General features: G+C 41.2%; 1 non-coding gene across 1 annotated transcript; it reads right to left on the reverse strand.

Moving 5' to 3' along the window:
* Positions 1–2,149: 2,149 nt before the first annotated feature.
* On the reverse strand, positions 2,150–2,255 carry LOC140820390 (small nucleolar RNA R71). Its single transcript, XR_012115465.1, has one exon. It is a non-coding gene; the product is annotated as a small nucleolar RNA R71 (small nucleolar RNA).
* Positions 2,256–21,577: the final 19,322 nt, after the last annotated feature.

The following is a 21,577-nucleotide window of genomic DNA, read 5'->3' on the forward strand; positions in this document are numbered from 1 at the left end:
TGATGTGTGTGATTTTTACGTGTTTTATTGCATTAGTTTGTGTGTGTTTGCATTGTGCATGCGTACATTTTGTTTACATTTTGTTCATTTTAGAGTAAACATTTGCATGTGATCGTGTCTCACTTGGATGTGACGAATTTGCAGGAAAAATGGCCGGAAAAACGGAACTCGGGGCCAAGTGCTAAGCCAACAAGATTGTGTACAGAAAAGTTGGCGCCCGAGCGGTAATTTTCTACCGCTCGGGCGCGAGAAGCGAGTTGCTGAAGAAACGGAAAAAAGAAGTGGCGCTTGGGCGGTAAAATTCTACCGCTCGAGCGCGAGAAATAATCCACAATGAAGAAATTACAGAGAGTGTGGCGCTCGAGCGGTACTTTTCTACCGCCCGAGCGCCAGAAGCCGTATGCTCCAGGTAGTCTACAGAGAGTGTGGCGCTCGAGCGGTAATTCTTTACCGCCCGAGCGCCACCTAATTTTGGCAAGATTTTGCAGCCGAATCTTTACCTTATTTTGGAGGGGTGGCTGATATGGGAAGGATTAGGACACGAAATAGGGATTATTCAGACATTATTCTGGAGCCACCACAAGTTGAAGAGAGCACTTTGCGCTTGGATTGAAGATTGGAACTTTTCCGGGCGTCGTTCTTTGTGTTTTTCGTCAACACTAGTATTTTTTATTCAGTTTTTATCATTTGAACTTAGTTTTGCTAAATGTCACTATGAATTTTAGTAGCTAAACTTTAATATTTATTGGGATTTAAGGGGAGCCTACCCCAAACTTTAATTTGAATTAATTTACATTCGATTGTTGTGTTATTCTTGATTATACTATTGTTTGATTGTGTTTTTAGAGTGTAGCTAACTTTAACAAAGTTTTTATATTGCGAGTGAGTTCGAGAGAATAACTTGTGATAGGAACGAGTAGTATAATCCGCGGATCTACAATTTACATAGATATATGAAATTGGATACGCGCCGATAGTCATAGTCCTTAGGGTCGAAAACTAGGAGATTTCGTAGATCGAAATGCGATTCACTCTTGATAAATAATTAAAGATATTTAATTACTTCATTGAGTAGAATTATTTTGGCATAGCTCGAGAGAGTATGTTCAATAGAATAAGAAATCCTGTCGGAAGCATTTAATCACTTTCGAACGAATTAATTAATTAACGAGTGGTAGGTGAACCGAAATTCCCAACAAATTCATTTCTCATTGAATTTTACACAACATTTTAGATATTAATTCTCATTCATTACTGAATAAATAATTTTATTTGCATCTTTCTTTGAGCATAGTAGTATTAATCACTCAATCAAATTTTTGTTGCTAAAGATCTCATAACTGAAAAGAATAATTGTTAAATACAGTCCTCGGTGGAACGATACTCGTACTCACATACATTATACTATTACTTGACATCGTTCACTTGCGATTAATTTTGAGCATACAAAATCATATTTTTATTGAGGATTCCGTAGTGCAAGTTTTGCTCAATCAAGTTTTTGGCGCCGTTGCCAGGGACTGTTAATCTACAATTTTATTTTTAGTTATTTTCTTTAGCATTATTTTATTTTTCTTGAGCTAACACTCCATATTTTATTCCAGATATCTTGTCTAGTGCATACCAAAGTCACTTGACGTGGAGCTTGAATTCGATCCTGAAATTGAAAGAACCTTCCGCAGGAGAAGACAACAATAGAGACTTAAAGAACTGATGGAGAGACACGAGCAAGAACGTGAGGAGGAACATCTTGAAAATAGACAAGTTGAGATGCCACGCCGCATACCGATGCTAGAGTATGCCCAACCTTCTTTGGAGGGTGGACGCCCTAGCGTTGTGAGGCCTATCGTGCGAGCAAATCACTTTAAAATCAAGCCAGCTATAATCCAGATGATTCAGAACACAGTCCAATTTGGAGGAACTGCAGTAGATGACCCAAACACGCACATCGCGGATTTTCTTGAAATTTGCGATACTTTTAAATTCAATGGAGTTTCTGATGATGCTGTTAGATTGCATTTGTTTCCTTTCTCTTTACGTGATAAAGCTAAAGCATGGTTAAACTGTTTGCCTGTAGGTTCGATCACTAGATGGGAAGACATGGCGAAAGCATTTCTCATTAAATACTTTACTCCATCCAAGACCATGAAGCTGCGGGCAGACATTACAACATTTGCTCAATTCGATCAGGAATCTTTATATGAGGCATGGGAACGCTTCAAGGATCTACTACGAAGATGCCCACATCACGAGTTACCACTTGGGTTATTCGTTCAAAAATTTTATTATGGTTTGCTTACTCCTAACCGTACTATGATAGATGCTGCTGCTTGTGGAAACCTGTTGAGAAAAACCGCGGAGGAAGGATATGAATTGTTAGAAGAGATGGCTGCTAGCAGCTATCACCCTCAATCTGAAAGAAACAACCAGCGGAAGAGTGCAGGAGTTCACCATGTAACTGATTTTTCTGCTATTACTGCACAACTTGATGCTTTAACCAGGAAACTAGACAGCTTGAATGTGGGTGGCACGGCGATGCGTCTTCAAGAGATATTCTGTGACAAGTGTGGAAGGGAACACTATGCGAAGGACTGTCAAGATGACAATCCATTTTATGTGCAAGAAGGGGCACCAATAAATCAAGTATGGGTCCAAAACCGCCCAAGGAATGACCCGTATTCGAACACATACAATCCGGGGTGGAGGCAACACCAAAACTTCTCATGGGGTGGTCAAAACAGCCAAAATAGACCACAAGGAGGACAATCATATGGGAAACAACAGATGAACATGTCCGATCTTCTTAGAGAAGAGAAGTCAAATTTGGAGCAGATGATGTCTAAGTTCATCTCGTCTACCGAGACTAGACTACAGAATCAGGATGCATCGATAAAGGGGCTTGAGAATCAAATTGGGCAGTTGGCAAAAATGATCACAAACAGAGAGCCGGGCACCTTGCCAGGTAACACAGAGACAAATCCAAAAGAGCAAATGAAGGCCATCGAGTTGAAGAGTGGAAAAGTTTTAGAGTCAAAAAAAAGAGAGAACTCAAAAATCGGATGAACACCCTGAAACATCAAAAGGTAAGTCCTCTAACTCTACACCATCACCCACTGCACAACCTAAAATTGTTATTCCCCCACTTTTTCCTGCAGCACTGAAAAAAGCAAGACTAGATGCACAATTCGGTAAGTTTCTTGAGATATTCAAAAAATTGAATATCAATATTCCTTTTGTCGATGCCTTGATGCAAATGCCTAGTTATGCTAAGTTTTTTGAAAGATATATTCTGCTTTGGTGCAAAACAAGATCCCACCGAAACTTAAGGATCCAGGGAGTTTCTCTATTCCTTGCACGATTGGAGATTTTGTTTTTCATAAAGCGTTGTGTGATCTTGGTGCAAGTATTAACCTGATGCCTCTTTCTGTGTTTAGGAAACTTGGACTGGGAGAACCTAAGCCGACGCGGATGTCCTTACAACTAGCTGACAGATATGTCAAGTACCCCCGCGGAGTGATTGAGGATGTACTCGTGCAAGTAGACAAATTTAATTCCCTGTGGATTTTGTGGTACTTGACATGGAGGAAGACATAGAGATGCCCTTGATTCTTGGGAGACCATTCCTTGCGACTAGCAAGGCCCTGATTGATGTTCAAGAAGGGAAGTTGAGATTAAGAGTGGGCGAGGAAGAGATTACTTTTGATGTTTTTAATGCACTTAAGCACACACTGCACTCTGATAGTTGTTATAGAATTGATGTTGTTGATGCTCTCGTTTCTAACTATGTGCAGGATGCTCTTGGGGACCCTTTGGAAGCCACCCTCACAACTGAATTGGAGGATGACAACTTGGACGACGAAAAAACTGAAATAGTAGAATACTTCAATGCCAACCCTCCATGGAGAAGGCCGATGAGAATGAGACTGGAAGATCTGGGAGAGCGCAGAGATTTGACCCCTCCAAAGTCAAGAATCGAGGAACCACCGACGCTTGAACTCAAACCCTTACCTCCGCACTTGAAGTACATATTTCTAGGTAAGAATAACACTTTGCCTGTCATTATTTCTGCTGGTTTGACAGATGCTATGGAGGAAAAATTGTTGCAAGTTCTCAAGGAGCACAAAAGAGCATTCGCCTGGAAGGTGGCAGACATAAAGGGAATCAGTCCGTCGATATGCATGCATAAAATCTTGATGGAAGAAAAGTACTCACCTCTCGTGCAACCTCAAAGACGACTAAATCCAAAGATGCAAGAGGTAGTGAAGGCTGAAACTATTAAGCTTCTCGATTCAGGTATTATCTATCCCATTTCCGATAGTGTGTGGGTAAGTCCGGTTCAATGTGTGCCTAAGAAAGGAGGGATTACAGTAATCACCAATGAAAAGAATGAACTTATTCCCACAAGAACTGTTACGGGGTGGAGAGTGTACATTGACAATAGGAAACTGAATGATGCCACCCGTAAGGACCATTTCCCCCTTCCCTTTATTGATCAAATGTTGGAGAGATTAGCGGGTCATGAATTTTATTGTTTTCTCGATGGGTATTCGGGGTATAATCAAATCACTATTGCACCTGAGGACCAAGAGAAAACCACTTTCACTTGTCCTTATGGCACTTTTGCTTTTCGCCGTATGCCTTTTGGTCTTTGTAATGCACCTGCTACATTTCAGCGCTGTATGACTGCTATATTCCATGATATGATTGAAACCTTTCTTGAAATATTTATGGATGATTTTTCTGTCTTTGGTGCAACGTTTGATGAGTGTTTGCAGAATTTGAGGTCCGTGTTGAGAAGATGCGAGGAGACGAACTTGGTGCTCAATTGGGAAAAGTGTCATTTCATGGTACAAGAGGCAATTGTTTTAGGGCACAAGGTTTCGGAAAAAGGAATCGAGGTGGACAAATCTAAAATTGAAGTAATAAAGAACCTACCACCACCAGTCTCAGTAAAGGGAGTTAGAATTTTTCTAGGCCACGGCGGCTTTTATCGGCGTTTTATCAAAGATTTTTCTAAAATGGCCAAACCTCTATCTTCCCTACTTATGAAAGATGTGCCTTTTGATTTTCATTCTGACTGTTTACAGGCATACGAGGATTTGAAGGAGTGCTTGGTGACGGCTCCTGCCTTGGTGGCACCAGATTGGGATCTACCTTTCGAGATCATGTGCGACGCCAGTGACACTGCGGTGGGAGCTGTGCTTGGCCAGAGACAAAACAAGGTATTTCATACAAATTACTACGCAAGTAAGACCTTAGATGAGGCTCAATTGAATTATGCAACAACTGAAAAGGAATTACTTGCAGTAGTATTTGCGCTTGACAAATTTCATGCATATCTTGTCTTGTCAAAAGTCAATATTTACACAGACCACTCTGCACTGAAATATTTGCTTGCTAAAAAAGATGCAAAGCCACGCTTACTTCGGTGGATCTTACTATTACAAGAGTTTGACTTAGAAATCAAAGATAAGAAAGGTGTTGAGAATGTGGTTGCGGATCACTTGTCTAGGTTAGAATTCGTCAGTGATGATAGTGTGAATGATGCTATTAATGATTGGTTTCCTGATGAGCAAGTCTTTGAGGTGAAAAATTGTCCATGGTATGCAAATTTTGCAAATTTCTTGTTACAGGCTCACCTCCCCCAAATTTAACTTTTCACCAAAGAAAGAAATTTTTTTCGGTCGTGAAATATAATTTTTGGGAGGAACCGTTTTTGTTCAAAATTTTTGCAGATTCCATGATAAGAAGGTGTGTTGCAGAGGAAGAGTTCGGTCAAATTCTCAACCATTTCCATGACCGTGAGGTAGGTGGTCATTTCGGACCAACAAGGACGGCATCCAAGGTACTTGAATGTGGCTTTTATTGGCCAACCTTCTTTAAGGATGCTCGTTCTTATGTGCTACATTGTGATAAATGCCAGCGGACAGGTAACATCTCTAACCGTCATGAAATTCCATTGAATAACATCATTGAGTGTGAGGTTTTTGATGTATGAGGGATAGACTTCATGGGACCGTTTCCCAGTTCATTCACGAAAAAATATATTTTAGTGGCGGTTGACTATGTGTCTAAGTGGGTTGAGGCAGAAGCATTTGCCACTAATGATGCTCAAGTGGTCCTGAAATTTTTAAAGAAAAATATTTTTAACAGATTTGGGACACCACGAGCAATCATTAGTGATGGTGGCACCCATTTTTGCAAAAAACTCTTTGAAAAACTTTTGAGCAAATACGGTGTCACACACAAGATCTCTACCCTTTATCACCCCCAGGCAAATGGTCAATTTGAGGTGTCTAATCGAGAAATCAAGCGAATTCTGGAAAAAGTGGTGTGTGTCAATAGGAAAGATTGGTCGGTGAGGTTAGATGATGCTCTTTGGGCATATAGGACTGCGTTCAAAACACATATAGGCACAACTCTGTACAGGTTATTGTTTGGTAAATCATGTCACTTACCTGTAGAGTTAGAGCATCGGGCATATTGGGTAACAACAGCACTAAACTTTAACTTTACTCATGCAGGTGAACGACGTTTGCTTCAACTAGATCAGTTGGAGGAATTCCGAAATCTGGCATATGATCTCGCACTGTCCTACAAAGAAAAGACAAAGAGGGCTCATGACAGACGAATCATCGAAAGGGAATTCCAAGAATATGAAAATGTCCTGCTCTATAACTCCCGGTTGAGAGTGTTTCCAGGAAAACTGAAGTCACGATGGTCCGGTCCATTCGTGATTTCGAAAGTATACCCATCGGGAGCTATAGAATTTAAAGATGGAAAGGATGGGACATTCACGGTCAATGCTCAGCGACTGAAGCATTACATGGGTGGCATAATTGAGCCACAACTTGGAATCACCCAGTTCCAAGACAATTCAAACTGAGACCGGCCGACAGTCTAGCTCTCGACTGTAAATTGAGAACTTACTTTTCTTTCCCTTCTATTGCATTTGATTAAACTTTTCTTTATTGTCAATTTATCTATTTTCTTTTACTGTTGTTTTGTTTTCAAAAAAAAATGAAAAAAAAATATTTTGAACGGTTTTGGGCAGAGAGGCTGGCGCTCGAGTGGTAATTGTATACTGCCCGAGCGCGAACGCTTACCTCGGGATGAAAATTCCAAAGAGGCTGGCGCTCGAGCGGTAGAAACTACCGCTCGAGCGCGACTGCTTTATAAACGCGAGAACCCCTTCTCATTCTGCGCAGATTTCTCCCCCCAAATCCCTAATTCCCCTTCACTCCATTCTTCAAGTTTCTTGTGCAGGACTTCAATCTCTACTCAAATCCTCGGCAAGGTGGAACAATCTTCGTAGAGAACCAAGAACCTTCATCACTCCGGTCATCTTCTCCAATTCAAGGCACCATCTCCGCCAAGAATCCCATGGCTCCCAGGAAACAACGAGGTAATCCCGGTTCCTCCTCTTCATCCTCATCTTTTGATAGACATCGTTTTGTGGGTGAGGCGGCTAGGGCTAGATACGATCATTCTAAGATTCACAGAAACCCTATAGCCGAGAGGGGATTCCGTAGACAATTTGAGGATAGACATTTGGAGCATCTTGTGGATTTGGGTCAACGTGGATGGGAACAATTCGGAAGTCAACCTAAGGCGGCAGTAGTTTCAGTCGTTCGAGAATTCTATGCCAATGCGGCGGAAGGGAAAGATGTCAAGGTTTTTGTTAAGGGTAGACAGGTACCATATGACTCGGTTACAGTCAATGCACTCCTCGAGACTGCGGAAATTGACGACTCTCGCTTCCAGACATTAGTCACCGATCCAAATTATGATACTGTTCTCGCAACATTGTGCTATCCGGGTGCGATGTGGAAACCATTGGGCGGGCCGCCAAGCTGTTTCGACGAGAAATATTTGAAAGCTGGAGTTGTTCTTTGGTATTTATTTGTGGCTCGGAGGATGATGCCGGTCTCGCATAAGAGCGAGGTACAGAAAGAGCTGGCGGTGCTGTTTTTTGCTTTGACACAGGGATACAATGTGGGGACCCGGGCTCTAACTCAATTCTATCTGGGATTTATTGGATCTGTGAGAAAATGTGGGTCAAATTTTCGCTTTTTAACATTCATTCAAATGTATATAAACAAGCACAAGTTCTTTATTTATTTGTATAAACATACAACATGTCCTATTCTAATACATCAATCCAAACTAGTGTAAAGTTTAATACAAACCATAATTACAAATACTACAAGTCTAGTAAAAGCCACTAGTCCTCTTCTGCGCCCGTAGTCACCACGCTATCTCGAACTCATCTCTGTCATGATCCAGATCCTACCCCACCTGTTGTTATGCACACATACAGACATAACAACAGCCGGAAACTCCGGTGAGAACAACTCCCAGTATAAAACATGTATACATGCATATGCATAATAAAATCATAAAACACCATATCATGCATGTAACATAAATCATAGGTTCCATAGTCTACGAAACCAATCTATAAAAACATGCAATGCAAATCAATTCATGTCTTGACTCAACTCGACTCTACTCTAGGGATCCCGGGGTGAATAAGACGTCGCTGTCTGTTACCTACCCTCCCAATCGGGGTAACTGTACGTCTTACTCCTAGACTTCGGTCGTGTCTGTATCGAATGTCTACAATCGGAGGGAGTCTGCTCCTATGCGTCGATACACCGAACGTCTAGTTTTGACAAATCTGTCAATTCAAACCATTCTGGAATTTAAAGAAACTTACATCCTTTTATAGCTAATACTGAGAGGAGCTCAAAACCGCAATCAAATTTAAATTTGGATGGCTAAATCTTGTACAATCTAGCTTCAAAAGTGAAAGAGCTTTCCTTTCCCTTGATTCCTTTTCCTCTCGATTCTCAGCTGCTGAAATGGATTTAATGAAGACACCTATAACATATATGCATGGCAAGGGCAGGTGTCATTATTTATCAAGTGGCACGCATGACCGCGGGTGCGGTGACATCTTCAGCGCGGGTGCGCTCATGCTTCGGCAGCACTTTCATTTTTCACAATTTGACGACCGCGGGTGCGGTCATGTTTGCACCGCGGGTGCAGTGTTGCTTCGGTAAAATTTGCCAACTTTCTGTCCATGCACCGCGGGTGCGGTGGTTCTTGGACCGCAGGTGCGGTGTGGTTTCGGCCTCACCCTATTCAAAACTCTCATTTCATGTCATGCATTCTCATATCTTCCGAGTTTCACATCAATAAAGACTATTAATCTCGAGCCTTATATTTCTCCCCCTCTAAGAAATGATTTCGTCCTCGAAATCGCCGGCAATCTATCAAAACATACATGAAAAGTAATATAATCACGACTGAAAAATTACTTACATCATGTAAATAACTCGGGATGTCTCTGTCTCATATTTGCTTCCGTCTCCCAAGTCGCTTCTTCGATGCCATGTCGACTCCACTGGACTTTCACTAGCGGAATAGTCTTCGTTCTGAGCTGTTTTTCTTTCCGATCAAGAATCCGTATCGGTTGTTCAACATAGCTCAAGGTCTGATCAAGCTCAGCTTCGTCAGGGTGAATGACATGGGAAACATCTGGCATATATCTACGCAACATCGATACATGAAACACGTCATGTATCTCGATATCTGACTTCATCTGTTTCCACCAGAACTGTGTCTTTAGGTCGTTATACATCTTTCTGCCTCCAGGATGAATACCGAACCGACTACAGTGCGCTTCTGACATAATGTTGTTTCAAATCTGAAACATCTGGTACTACAAGACGGTTATTCACATATAGTACAAAATCATGTACCTGGTACTCTGAAATATGCCCTGATCTAACCATATCAATCGATCTCTGGACATTCAGTTCACTTCTTTGTGCTTCTTTGATCCTCCTAATCAAGTTTGGCTCAACTTGAATCGTAGAAATTCTCAAGGGTCTACTCTCTGTGTCAAATGTCAGTCTAGACAAACAGCAATCTTCAACTAGATTCGAGACACCTATCGTCGATAAAGATAGGGAACATACCTTTCGACTCAAGGCATCTGCTGCTGCATATGACTTTCCTGGATAATACTTGATCTCACAATCAAAGTCTTTCAACAAATCGAGGAACCCTAGATGCTGTCGGAGTAAAGGATCGAAACCTCTCCTATTAATATAGGTCAAGCGTAATGCCCTCTAGGAGAGCCCTAGAGTATGAGTTCCAAGTGCATTGGTTGAAAGGGCGGGGCCATCGGCGCTGTCTCATGTTCAATTTTGACTGAGAGAATAGATATTTCAGGCTCTTGTGATCGGAGTAGATCTCAAATTTCTCGCCATAAAGATAATGACGCCAAATCTTTAATGCAAATACGATAGCCGCCAATTCAAGATCATGAATGGGGTATCGAATCTCGTGTGGCTTCAATTGTTTCGAGGCATATGCGATCACATGACCTCGTTGCATAAGAACACATCCCAACCCTCTGTGAGATGCATCACAATATACAACGAAATCACCCGTACCTGAAGGAATCATCAAGACAGGTGCACTGGTCAGCCTCTTCTTCAATTCTAGAAAGCTAGACTCGCAATCTTCAGACCACACGAATGGCATATTTTCTGTGTCAACTGGGTAATCGGTTTCGCAATACTGGAGAAATCTTTGATAAATCTACGATAGTATCCTGCCAGACCCATGAAACTGCGTATCTCTGGCACAGAAGTCGGTCTAGGCCAACTGATCACAGCTTCAACTTTACTCGGATCTACAGATATACCATCTCCAGATATGATATGACCCAAGAAGACCACCTGTCTCAGCCAAAACTCACACTTTGATAGTTTAGCATATAATCTCTCATTTCTCAGTGTTTGCAATACAATTCTCAAATGATTGGCATGCTCATTTAAATTCTTAGAGTACACCAAGATATCATCAATAAAAACAATCACAAACTCATCTAAATATCTTTGGAATATACGATTCATCAAACTCATAAATACCGCTGGAGCATTCGTTAAACCAAAAGGCATGACAACAAACTCGTAGTGTCCATACCTGGTCCAAAATGCTGTTTTCGGTATATCAATATCTCGAACTCTGAGTTGATGATATCCCGATTGCAAATCAATCTTGGAATAGATAGATGATCCCTGCAACTAATCAAATAAATCGTCGATTCTAGGCAAAGGATACTTGTTCTTTATCGTTGCCTTGTTCAGTTGTCGGTAGTCTATACACAATCTCATTGATCCATCTTTCTTTCGTACAAATAGCACCGGAGCACCCCAAGGAGACACACTCGATCTAATGTATCCCTTGGCCAGAAGATCTTCTAATTGTGCTTTCAAATCTTTCAACTCTATCGGTGCCATTCGATAAAGAGCTCTCGATATCGGAACAGTACCAGGCATAAGATCTATGCTGAAATCAACCTCTCGAGCTGGAGGTAGCCCTGGAATCTCATCCAGAAACACATCTGAAAATTCCCGTACTACTGGCAAATCTGCCAATACTTGGCTTGATTTCTGAAGGTCTACAGAATAAATAAGGAACCCTTCTGCTCCTTTCTATAACAATCTACTCATAGTCAGAGCAGACACTAAGGAAATCCGAGATCTGGAACCCTTGCCGTAGAATTTCCAATCTTCTGTCGTTTCAGGTCTGAATCTGACTATCTTGTGGAAACAGTCTACGGTGGCTCTGTACTTAGTCAACATGTCAATCCCGACAATACAATCAAAATCAAATAGACCAAGTACCACACAATCTAAATCAATCTCATGTCCCTCAAACTGTAGTATACAATATCTAACTGAAGTCACAGATATTAAACCACTTCCCAACGGAGAAGAAATAGATACTACAGTAGACATTGACTCGACGGGTAAGGAATGCAACAATGCAAAACGTTTTGATATGAATGTATGTGATGCACATGTATCTATCAATACATATGCAGGATAACCGCAAAGAAAACAGTTACCTGCAATCACGTCATCTGGCGCATCTTGTGCATGTTCCTCTGTCAATGCAAACACCTGAGCCTGTTGTCTGGGAGGTTGGCTCACTGTCTGGCCACCTCTGGCTCTAGGCTGGGACTGTGTGGGCGTGGGCTAGAATGAATGGACAGACGAAGCTTGCCTCTCGGGCTGAGCTACTGAAGCTGATGACCCTGCACTCTGAAATCTCTGGGCACCTCTCTGGGGACAAACTCTGGCAAAGTGCCCCTGTTGTCTGCTTATGTTACATCTGCCCATCACTCCCTGGCACTGCTCAGTGGCATGCCTACCACCACACGAACCGCAATAAACACTACTGTACTCTGAGCTCTGACTCTGACCTCTCTGTCGGGATCCACTGGAGCTCGACGAACTGCTCCCTGCTCTCTTAAACTGCTTACCCTTAGATTTCAAAAACTCTTTCTTGCCACTACTGCTTCCACTATCATATCGAGGAGGAGGTGGTGGAAACTGTGCAGCAGGCGGTGGCGTCGCTCTCTGACCCTGAACACTGTAGGAAGCTCCTCGCTGTCTGATCAAACCAGCCTCTGCTCCCTTTGCTCGATTCAGCACCTCAGAAAAGGTGTTAGGTCGCCCCGTGTTCACCAAGGTGAAGATATCTGGATTCAAACCGTTTATGAACTGATCGGCAACTGCCTCATCATTCCCTGCTACATGTGGTGCAAATCGAAGCAAGGACCAAAATTTGGCGACATACTCCTCTACGTTCCACTGGCCCTGTCTCAAATTGGCGAACTCCGCCCCTTTGTCTTTTCGGTATGATACTGGAAAGAAACGTTGATAAAATTCATCTTTAAAAACTTTCCAAGTAATATCAATACCTCGATGTTCTAGGGCTCGTTTCGCCGTTAGCCACCAACTCTTGGCCACTTCTTGCAATTGATGACCAATCTGCTTTACTCTCCGTTCATCTGAATAGGCAAGTGATTCGAACAACATTTCTATGTCATCCAGCCAACTCTCGCAATCAGCTGCATTCTCAGTGCCTTTCCACGTTGGGGGTCGGAACGACTGAAACCGCTTCAACAGAGTCTCCATTGGTGTAGCGGTCACGTCCATCTGAGTGCCTGACGTACTCCACTGTTCTGGCACTTGTCCGGCAGCTGGCTGTGGTACTCTTCTAGGCGGCATATCTGATAATCAAACAGATTAGTATATAGTCTATACCCTCTGTCTCAGCCCTCTTCTGATCATATACCTCTGATCGAGAATCAGTTCTGATTCAGGCTTGAAAATTATATGCTGTAAATCAAATCAGATAATACAACAACATATAATATGGAAAGCAATAAATCATGCTAGCACATCAAAAGCAAGGAAGATGACTCAATCTACCCCGCTCATTCTATTCTATCTCAGTCTACAGAACATACTGCTCTGATACCACCTGTTGTGGGGACCCGGGCTCTAACTCAATTCTATCTGGAATTAAATGGATTTGTGAGAAAATGTGGGTCAAATTTTCGCTTTTTAACATTCATTCAAATGTATATAAACAAGCACAAGTTTTTTATTTATTTGTATAAACATACAACCTGTCCTGTTCTAATACATCAATCCAAACTAGTGTAAAGTTTAATACAAACCATAATTACAAATACTACAAGTCTAGTAAAAGCCACTAGTCCTCTTCTGCGCCCGTAGTCACCACGCTATCTCGAACTCATCTCTGTCGTGACCCAGATCCTGCCCCACCTGTTGTTATGCACACATACAGACATAACAACAGCCGGAAACTCCGATGAGAACAACTCCCAGTATAAAACATGTATGCATGCATATGCATAATAAAATCATAAAACACCATATCATGCATGTAACATAAATCATAGGTTCCATAGTCTATGAAACCAAGCTATAAAAACATGCAATGCAAATCAATTCATGTCTTGACTCAACTCGACTCTACTCTAGGGATCCCGGGGTGAATAAGACGTCACTGTCTATTACCTACCCTCCCAATCGGGGTAACTGTACGTCTTACTCCTAGACTTCGGTCGTGCCTGTATCGAATGTCTACAATCAGAGGGAGTCTGCTCCTATGCGTCGATACACCGAACGTCTAGTTTTGACAAATCTGTCAATGACTCTCCTACCTCAATGCTCGAATATAAATCTATAGACAATGCATGATCATATCAAAAGATTTTAATATAAATCTATAAACAAATCCAAATATATCAAAGACATAAATAAATAAATCTAGTATGTGATTTGGTTGGGAAACTATAATCAAATCTGATTCGAGTCGTGTCTTCCCTACAATCACATGAATTATACCTTCTTGTAGTACAATCTGTCGTAGTCGAAGTCTCGATATCAAAATCTTCAATACAATCTGAAATGGCAATCACCAATGTACATTCTATCAATCTCTCAATCAATTCAATACATATAGAACTTGATATTAAATCTGAATAACATTCGACGGCATATCGGCGTAAGTTCTCGATACAGATCAACTCAAACCTCAACATATCTCCACAATTTATGAACATCATCATAAGCATATGATAGCACCCCAAAATCTGCATATTTAACTCTAAACATGCTGAGATTTCATATCGATAGCGTAACATATCCGTTCTTTGATTCGTTTACAATTCTACGCTTCTCATAATCATGGAAATACATAGTACAAATCAAACCTGAGTTTCTCCAACAATTATAATTCAAACCATGCTGGAATTTAAAGAAACTTACATCCTTTTATAGCTAATACTGAGAGGAGCTCATAACCGCAATCAAATTTAAATTTGGATGGCTAAATCTTGTACAATCTAGCTTCAAAAGTGAAAGAGCTTTCCTTTCCCTTGATTCCTTTTCCTCTCAATTCTCAGCTGCTGAAATGGATGCAATGAAGACACCTATAACATATATGCATGGCAAGGGCAGGTGTCATTATTTTTCAAGTGACACGCATGACCGCGGGTGCGGTGACATCTTCAGCGCGGGTGCGCTCATGCTTCGGCAGCACTTTCATTTTTCACAATTTGACGACCGCGGGTGCGGTGTTGCTTCGTTAAAATTTGCCAACTTTCTGTCCATGCACCGCGGGTACGGTGGTTCTTGGACCGCAGGTGCGGTGTGGTTTCGGCCTCACCCTATTCAAAACTCTCATTTCATGTCATGCATTCTCATATCTTCCGAGTTTCACATCAATAAAGACTATTAATCTCGAGCCTTACATACGACATTAATGTGGGAACTCTTACCAATTCGCAAATCACACTGAGGGCCAACAATAGTCATGTCGGCTTGTTCTTCCCCACCATCATCTCCGAATTGTGTGCAAGGGCGGGAGTAGTATTTCGCGATGATGAGGAATGGTTGCAGCCTATGAAGGCTATTTGTGTGGACGACCTCCAACGGAAATGTGCTAAACGAAACAGTGACTTCCACACTCAGGAGGAGGAAGCCGGTGGCTCACGCACTGCCGTCCACGACGTCTGCCATCACAACCCCGGAGGCGAACCCAAAGTGAAAAAATCGATGAAACCCTTGCCTTCATGACACATCAAAATCAGATCAACTCGTACCTCATTGACCATTCAGCTCAAATGGACTCCATGATGCGCACTTTGCTCATACACGGGGGCATTGACCCAGGCACCATCCCACCGACTATGCCACCCCCTCCCCCGTTCCATTTTCAGTACGACTACCAGCAGCAGAGGGATGCTTCCGGAGTACCACCACCTGAGCACGACGACGACGAGTCTTGACCAGGGGAGTTTACTGTTTCCCTTCTTTGCACTTTTATTTCTTTACCGCTTTCTGTTTTCTTTCTTATCGTTGTTTCAGTCTAACATGTTTTTAGCTTTCATGTTTATTAGTCTGCAATTGTGTTTTCATTTCTGTGTTTTGAGTCTTTTGTGCAATGGGGACATTGCACACTTCTAGTATGAGGGGGTCGTCGTACGTCTTCTTATTTTTTTGCGTTCGTATTTGTCTTGCATGAGTGTCAGTGATGGTGAAACTAGTAAATTGGTAGCCGATGATGACTGTGGGACGAATGAACTGCATGTTATTTAGTCTGATCACTCGTTGTGAATCCCCAAGTATATTGAATTTTCGTTATGCGCACATAGTGGATTTTAATAGTGGTGTCGAGGACAGTTAAGTTCAAAACAATCTGTGAGGGGAACCGGAGAAACATTAGATGCGAGTTGAACTTGAATGAATGTCTGTTGATATGAGGTACTAACCAGTAGTATGAATTCGAGTAGCAAATCAAGAGTACGTATCAAACATCCTCCTTCCAATCATGCATAGGACCTGAAAATTCATCCTTAGGCCAGATAAATAAACATATACCAAAGCCTAGGGAGTACGTATGAGAAAACTATGCACCAAAAAAAAATTGGAATAATAAAGGGGATGTAAGGTGTGGGGGAGCCGAAAAGGGATGAAATCCTATCCCAAATGCTAAAAAAGAAGGAGATGTAAGGCGTTGAGGAATGTCAGAGAAAATTTCTGACAAGGACATAGTGAAAATGATCTACGTACTCCCAATCTCCCTGAGCCAGTTGAGCAGTTATAACTATTGACCCCATGCATTATGTTGTTTTACCATGAAATTGTACCACTTTATGTGTTTACTGGTCGGTCCCAAATAGAAACAGAACTCAGGAGAGCGAGATTTGCGTTGACTTGTCTATTTGGCAACCCACATGATTTGCGAATAAAACTGTCTGAAACACAAGCTAGAAAAATCCACGGCACACAACCACACACTGTTGGAAAAGAACAAATGTTGTGCAATGTTTTGAAGGGGCAGTAATATATGTTGTGATTTGACTAAGTGGATTTGGTTCAAACACCCGCTGAGGCATGAGATACCGGTTTGCTACTTCACCATCATTTTAGTTGTTTCAGTACCCTCCTTTTTGTGTTTGTTTCGTGTTTTGATTGTGGTCTATAACCTATTTTGCTTGAGGGCAAGCAAAAGGTTAGTATGAGGGGGTTGATGTGTGTGATTTTTACGTGTTTTATTGCATTAGTTTGTGTGTGTTTGCATTGTGCATGCGTACATTTCGTTTACATTTTGTTCATTTTAGAGTAAACATTTGCATGTGATCGTGTCTCACTTGGATGTGACGAATTTGCAGGAAAAATGGCCGGAAAAACGGAACTCGGGGCCAAGTGCTAAGCCAACAAGATTGTGTACAGAAAGGTTGGCGCCCGAGCGGTAATTTTCTACCGCTCGGGCACGAGAAGCGAGTTGCTGAAGAGACGGACAAAAGATGTGGTGCTCGGGCGGTGAAATTCTACCGCCCGAGCTTGAGAAATGATCCACAATGAAGAAATTACAGAGAATGTGACGCTCGAGCGGTACTTTTCTACAGCCCGAGCGCCAGAAGCCGTATGCTCCAGGTAGTCTACAGAGAGTGTTGCGCTCGAGCGGTAATTCTTTACCGCCCGAGCGCCCCCTAATTTTGGCAAGATTTTGCAGCCGAATCATTACCTTATTTTGGAGGGGTGGCTGGTATGGGAAGGATTAGGGCACGAAATAGGGATTATTCAGACATTATTCTTGAGCCACCAAAAGTTGAAGAGAGCACTTTGCGCTTGGATTGAAGATTGGAAGTTTTCCGGGCGTCGTTCTTCGTGTTTTTCGTCAACGCTAGTATTTTTATTCAGTTTTTATCATTTTAACTTAGTTTTGCTTAATGTCACTATGAATTTTAGTAGCTAAACTTTAATATTTGTTGGGATTTAAGGGGAGCCTACCCCAAACTTTAATTTGAATTAATTTACATTCGATTGTTGTGTTATTCTTGATTATACTATTGTTTGATTGTGTTGTTAGAGTGTAGCTAACTTTAACAACGTTTTTATATTGCGAGTGAGTTCGAGAGAATAACTTGTGATAGGAACGAGTAGTATAATCCGTGGATCTACAATTTACATAGATATATGAAATTGGATACGTGCTGATAGTCATAGTCCTTAGGGTCGAAAACTAGGAGATTTCATAGATCGAAATGAGATTCACTCTTGATAAATAATTAAAGATATTTAATTACTTCATTGAGTAGAATTAGTTTGGCATAGCTCGAGAGAGTATGTTCAATAGAATAGGAAATCCTGTCGGAAGCATTTAATCACTTTCGAACGAATTAATTAATTAACGAGTGGTAGGTGAACCGAAATTCCCAACAAATTCATTTCTCATTGAATTTTACACAACATTTTAGATATTAATTCTCATTCATTACTTATTAAATCATTTTATTTGCATCTTTCTTTGAGCATAGTAGTATTAATCACTCAATCAAATTTTCGTTGCTAAAGATCTCAAAACAGAAAAGAATAATTGTTAAATACAGTCCTCGGTGGAACGATACTCGTACTCACATACATTATACTATTACTTGACATCGTGCACTTGCGATTAATTTTGAGTATACAAAATCATATTTTTATTGAGGATTCCGTAGTGCAAGTTTTGCTCGATCATTTAACGTCTATGTGTCAAAGAATACATACACAAGTTTATTGTCTTTGTGCAAGACTATATTTGAGTGGTGGTGTGTGTGTGAGAACTGATCTCTGAGTACAACACGAAAGTGTTCTCATACACTGAGGGAATTGTGCTTCTAATCTAAGCTGATAACATGATGAAGTGTTCCCTCTGGACTGATTGTTTCTTGTAAGCTGATATGCAATATGCATGCCCTTTTCCTCTGTTTTCCACACACTTGTTGTTATATATTGGTCTTCACTGATATTCTATTTATAGGCGGGAAAATGATCGTACAGTGAGACTCAATAATTGTATCTGTTGCAGCTTGAATATGTTCCTTGAGATTCTTGTCTCGACTTTTTAGACATCTATGCTGGAACTTTTTGTATTTAAGTGTTGTTGCAACGTCTATTATTGTACCTTGATTGTGCAGTAGTTTTTTATCGTTGTGCGTAGCTGGAATCCACTTAGGTAAACTTATCTTGATCTGCAACTGATTGATTCCTAACGGATGCACCTAACTAGTTGTCTGAACTGATATTCAGTTGGTCTGGTGAAATCAATTGACATGTCAATTGAACTGATTTCACTCTTTCAGTTGAACTGGTCAGCTGGGCTCTTCATCAGTAGAGCACTTCATCAGCTGGCCGGGCTTTTGAAGGTCTACTGCTGAACTGTTTATCAGCTGGACAATCAGTTGAACTGTTCTTTGATATATCAGTTGAGTTGATTCAGTTTTGGCAATCAGCTGGCACTTTCAGTTCGCATCTGTTAGCTTCAGTTTTGGCTCGATTAACTGATCAGTTCCAAATTCCTGCGCACTTAGGTAAATCATTAGAAACAAAATAACAAGTTAGTTATCATCAAAATCAAGATTGCGAACAAGAAATGTTCCAACAATCTCCCATTTTTTGATGATCACAAAACTTGAATAGTTAAAGCTATTTTAAATAATTTAATTTTTTTAAAAAAATTAAAAAAAATTAAATGGTTCTCCCTTTTTGTGAGAATAAAAAATTTTTAAAAATGATTAAAGAAAAGTTTTCGGTTGGAGGCATAAGATATTTGAATGCAGTTCGGTATGCCTACATCGCATCATCCAACTTGAGTGCCCAATCCTTCTGTTAATGTTGACAGTCTTCTCCAGTATTTGTTTAATTTTTTGGTTGGATATTTCAGCTTGTCCATTCGGCTGGGGATGATATGTTAGCGCTACTTTATGCTTCACACTGTATTTAACCTAAAGTGAGTGGAAAATTTTATGGCAAAAATGCGTACCTTCGTCACTTATAATGGCCCTCGGTGTTCCAAACCTTGTGAAGATTTTCTTATGCACGAATTTAGCTACAAACCGGGACAACAAGTACTATTATTCAATTCTCGTCTGAAATTGTTCCCAGGAAAGTTGAAATTAAGATGGTCAGGACAGTTTGTTGTGGAGACAGTGTATCCTCATGGGGCCATCGAACTAATGTGCAGTGATGGAAGAACCTTCAGGGGAACGGACAGCGGGTTAAGCCTTACTATGGGACCGAAGTAAGGAATATCGACATTGTTAGTTTGAGCAAACCAAATTGAGCAGACTGGTGACACTCGGGCTGACGACGTTAATCCAAGCGCTTGTAGGTGGCAACCCTATCAGTATATTTTACTGCTTTCGTTATTTTATTCATTTTCAGTAGTATAATTGCTTTTATGTTCTCTAATTTTTTTTAAATTATGCATGTGAAGATTAGGCATTGATACGTGTTTTATTATGCAGATAAGGGTTGAAAAGACATGAAAAAGATCTTAATTGGACAAAATTTCAGGAGACTGAGCGCCGAGACGCCATATAGTAGGCGTCGCAGCTCCAAAACATGCCAAGACTTAGCACTTAGGCGCTAAGAATCCAGCGTCGCGGCACCATACTTTCGAAAAGAAAAGCTCCTAGGCGCTAGTTATTAGCACCATGACGTAGTAGGGGCCGAAGCATTAGCGCCACAACGCTATTTATTCAGCCCCACGGCTCCCCTCCACACCACCACCAAAAATCTCCCCTCCTCACCACAATTTCTTCTTCCAAACTCCACAAAACACCACAAAAATCAATCTTAAGCGGAATTCACCTTAACATCTCACTCCTATTCGCCGTTGGCTCAAGATTTCAATGAAAGTTCTTCAACAAGTCGACCCCGGACGAAGTGCAATAAAATTAAGCCCTCTACAACAAGGTATTTGTTATTGGTATCGCGATTCTTGATTTTCATACTTGGGATTTAGTTGAATAGGATTCCTGAAGTTGTGCTTAAAAGGTGTTAGATATATTGTTTGAGTGAGGTTGTTTTTGAGAATTATTGATTTGCAGTATTTCATGTTGTAAGGGAAGTAGTGTTTGATTGATATTTTGTGTGTTGCATTGTTGGAATATCGTTTTGCGAGGCATTGTTGTGGGAAAAATTGTTGAGCAAGGTCTTCATTGAATTGAATCATGCCTCGGAAAAAAGAAAATTAAGCGTGGTGAGTCTGGGGATGACGAGTCGTCTACTGCTAATTTTGATAAACGAAAGTTCTGGGATGCCGTTGCTGCTGAAAATTACTCTGAATTATAAGACAAAAGCATGCAGTTGGGAGAGAGGGATGGATCGAAGCGTCCCGGGTTGCGAGACATTCGTTCTTTCTAAGAATCTAAATTGGGAAGAGTTTGTGAAAACACCGGCAGACGATGTGATTTCCCTTGTGCGAGAATTTTATGTCAATCTAAAGGTTAAACATGAGGGTTATCACGTGAAGATTCTGGGGCGGATGGTTGCCTTCGATATCAAAACGATCAATTCTTTGTATTCGATGCTTGATTACGACACAGATGAGTACACGGTGTTCATGCGAGAGGCTTATCCCTACGAGACAATCATAACCACATTTTGTGAGTTGGGCATGGTTTGGAAGCCAATAATGAGCCCTGGTCACATTCCCTGCGACGTCCATGAAGAGGGAGGCGTACAACTGGTATCACTTTGTAGCCTCGCGGTTGATGCCATCTGGGCATGTTTCTGATGTGACGAAGAGGAAGGCAGCTTTGTTTTATTCTATCATCACCGAAAGGACAATGGACACAGGCCGGGTGATTATGACTTCGATTTTGCAAGCTGCTTGGGGCACC

Source organism: Primulina eburnea, chromosome 18 (assembly GCF_022965805.1).
Source record: "Primulina eburnea isolate SZY01 chromosome 18, ASM2296580v1, whole genome shotgun sequence".
Classification (NCBI taxonomy): Eukaryota; Viridiplantae; Streptophyta; class Magnoliopsida; order Lamiales; family Gesneriaceae; genus Primulina; species Primulina eburnea.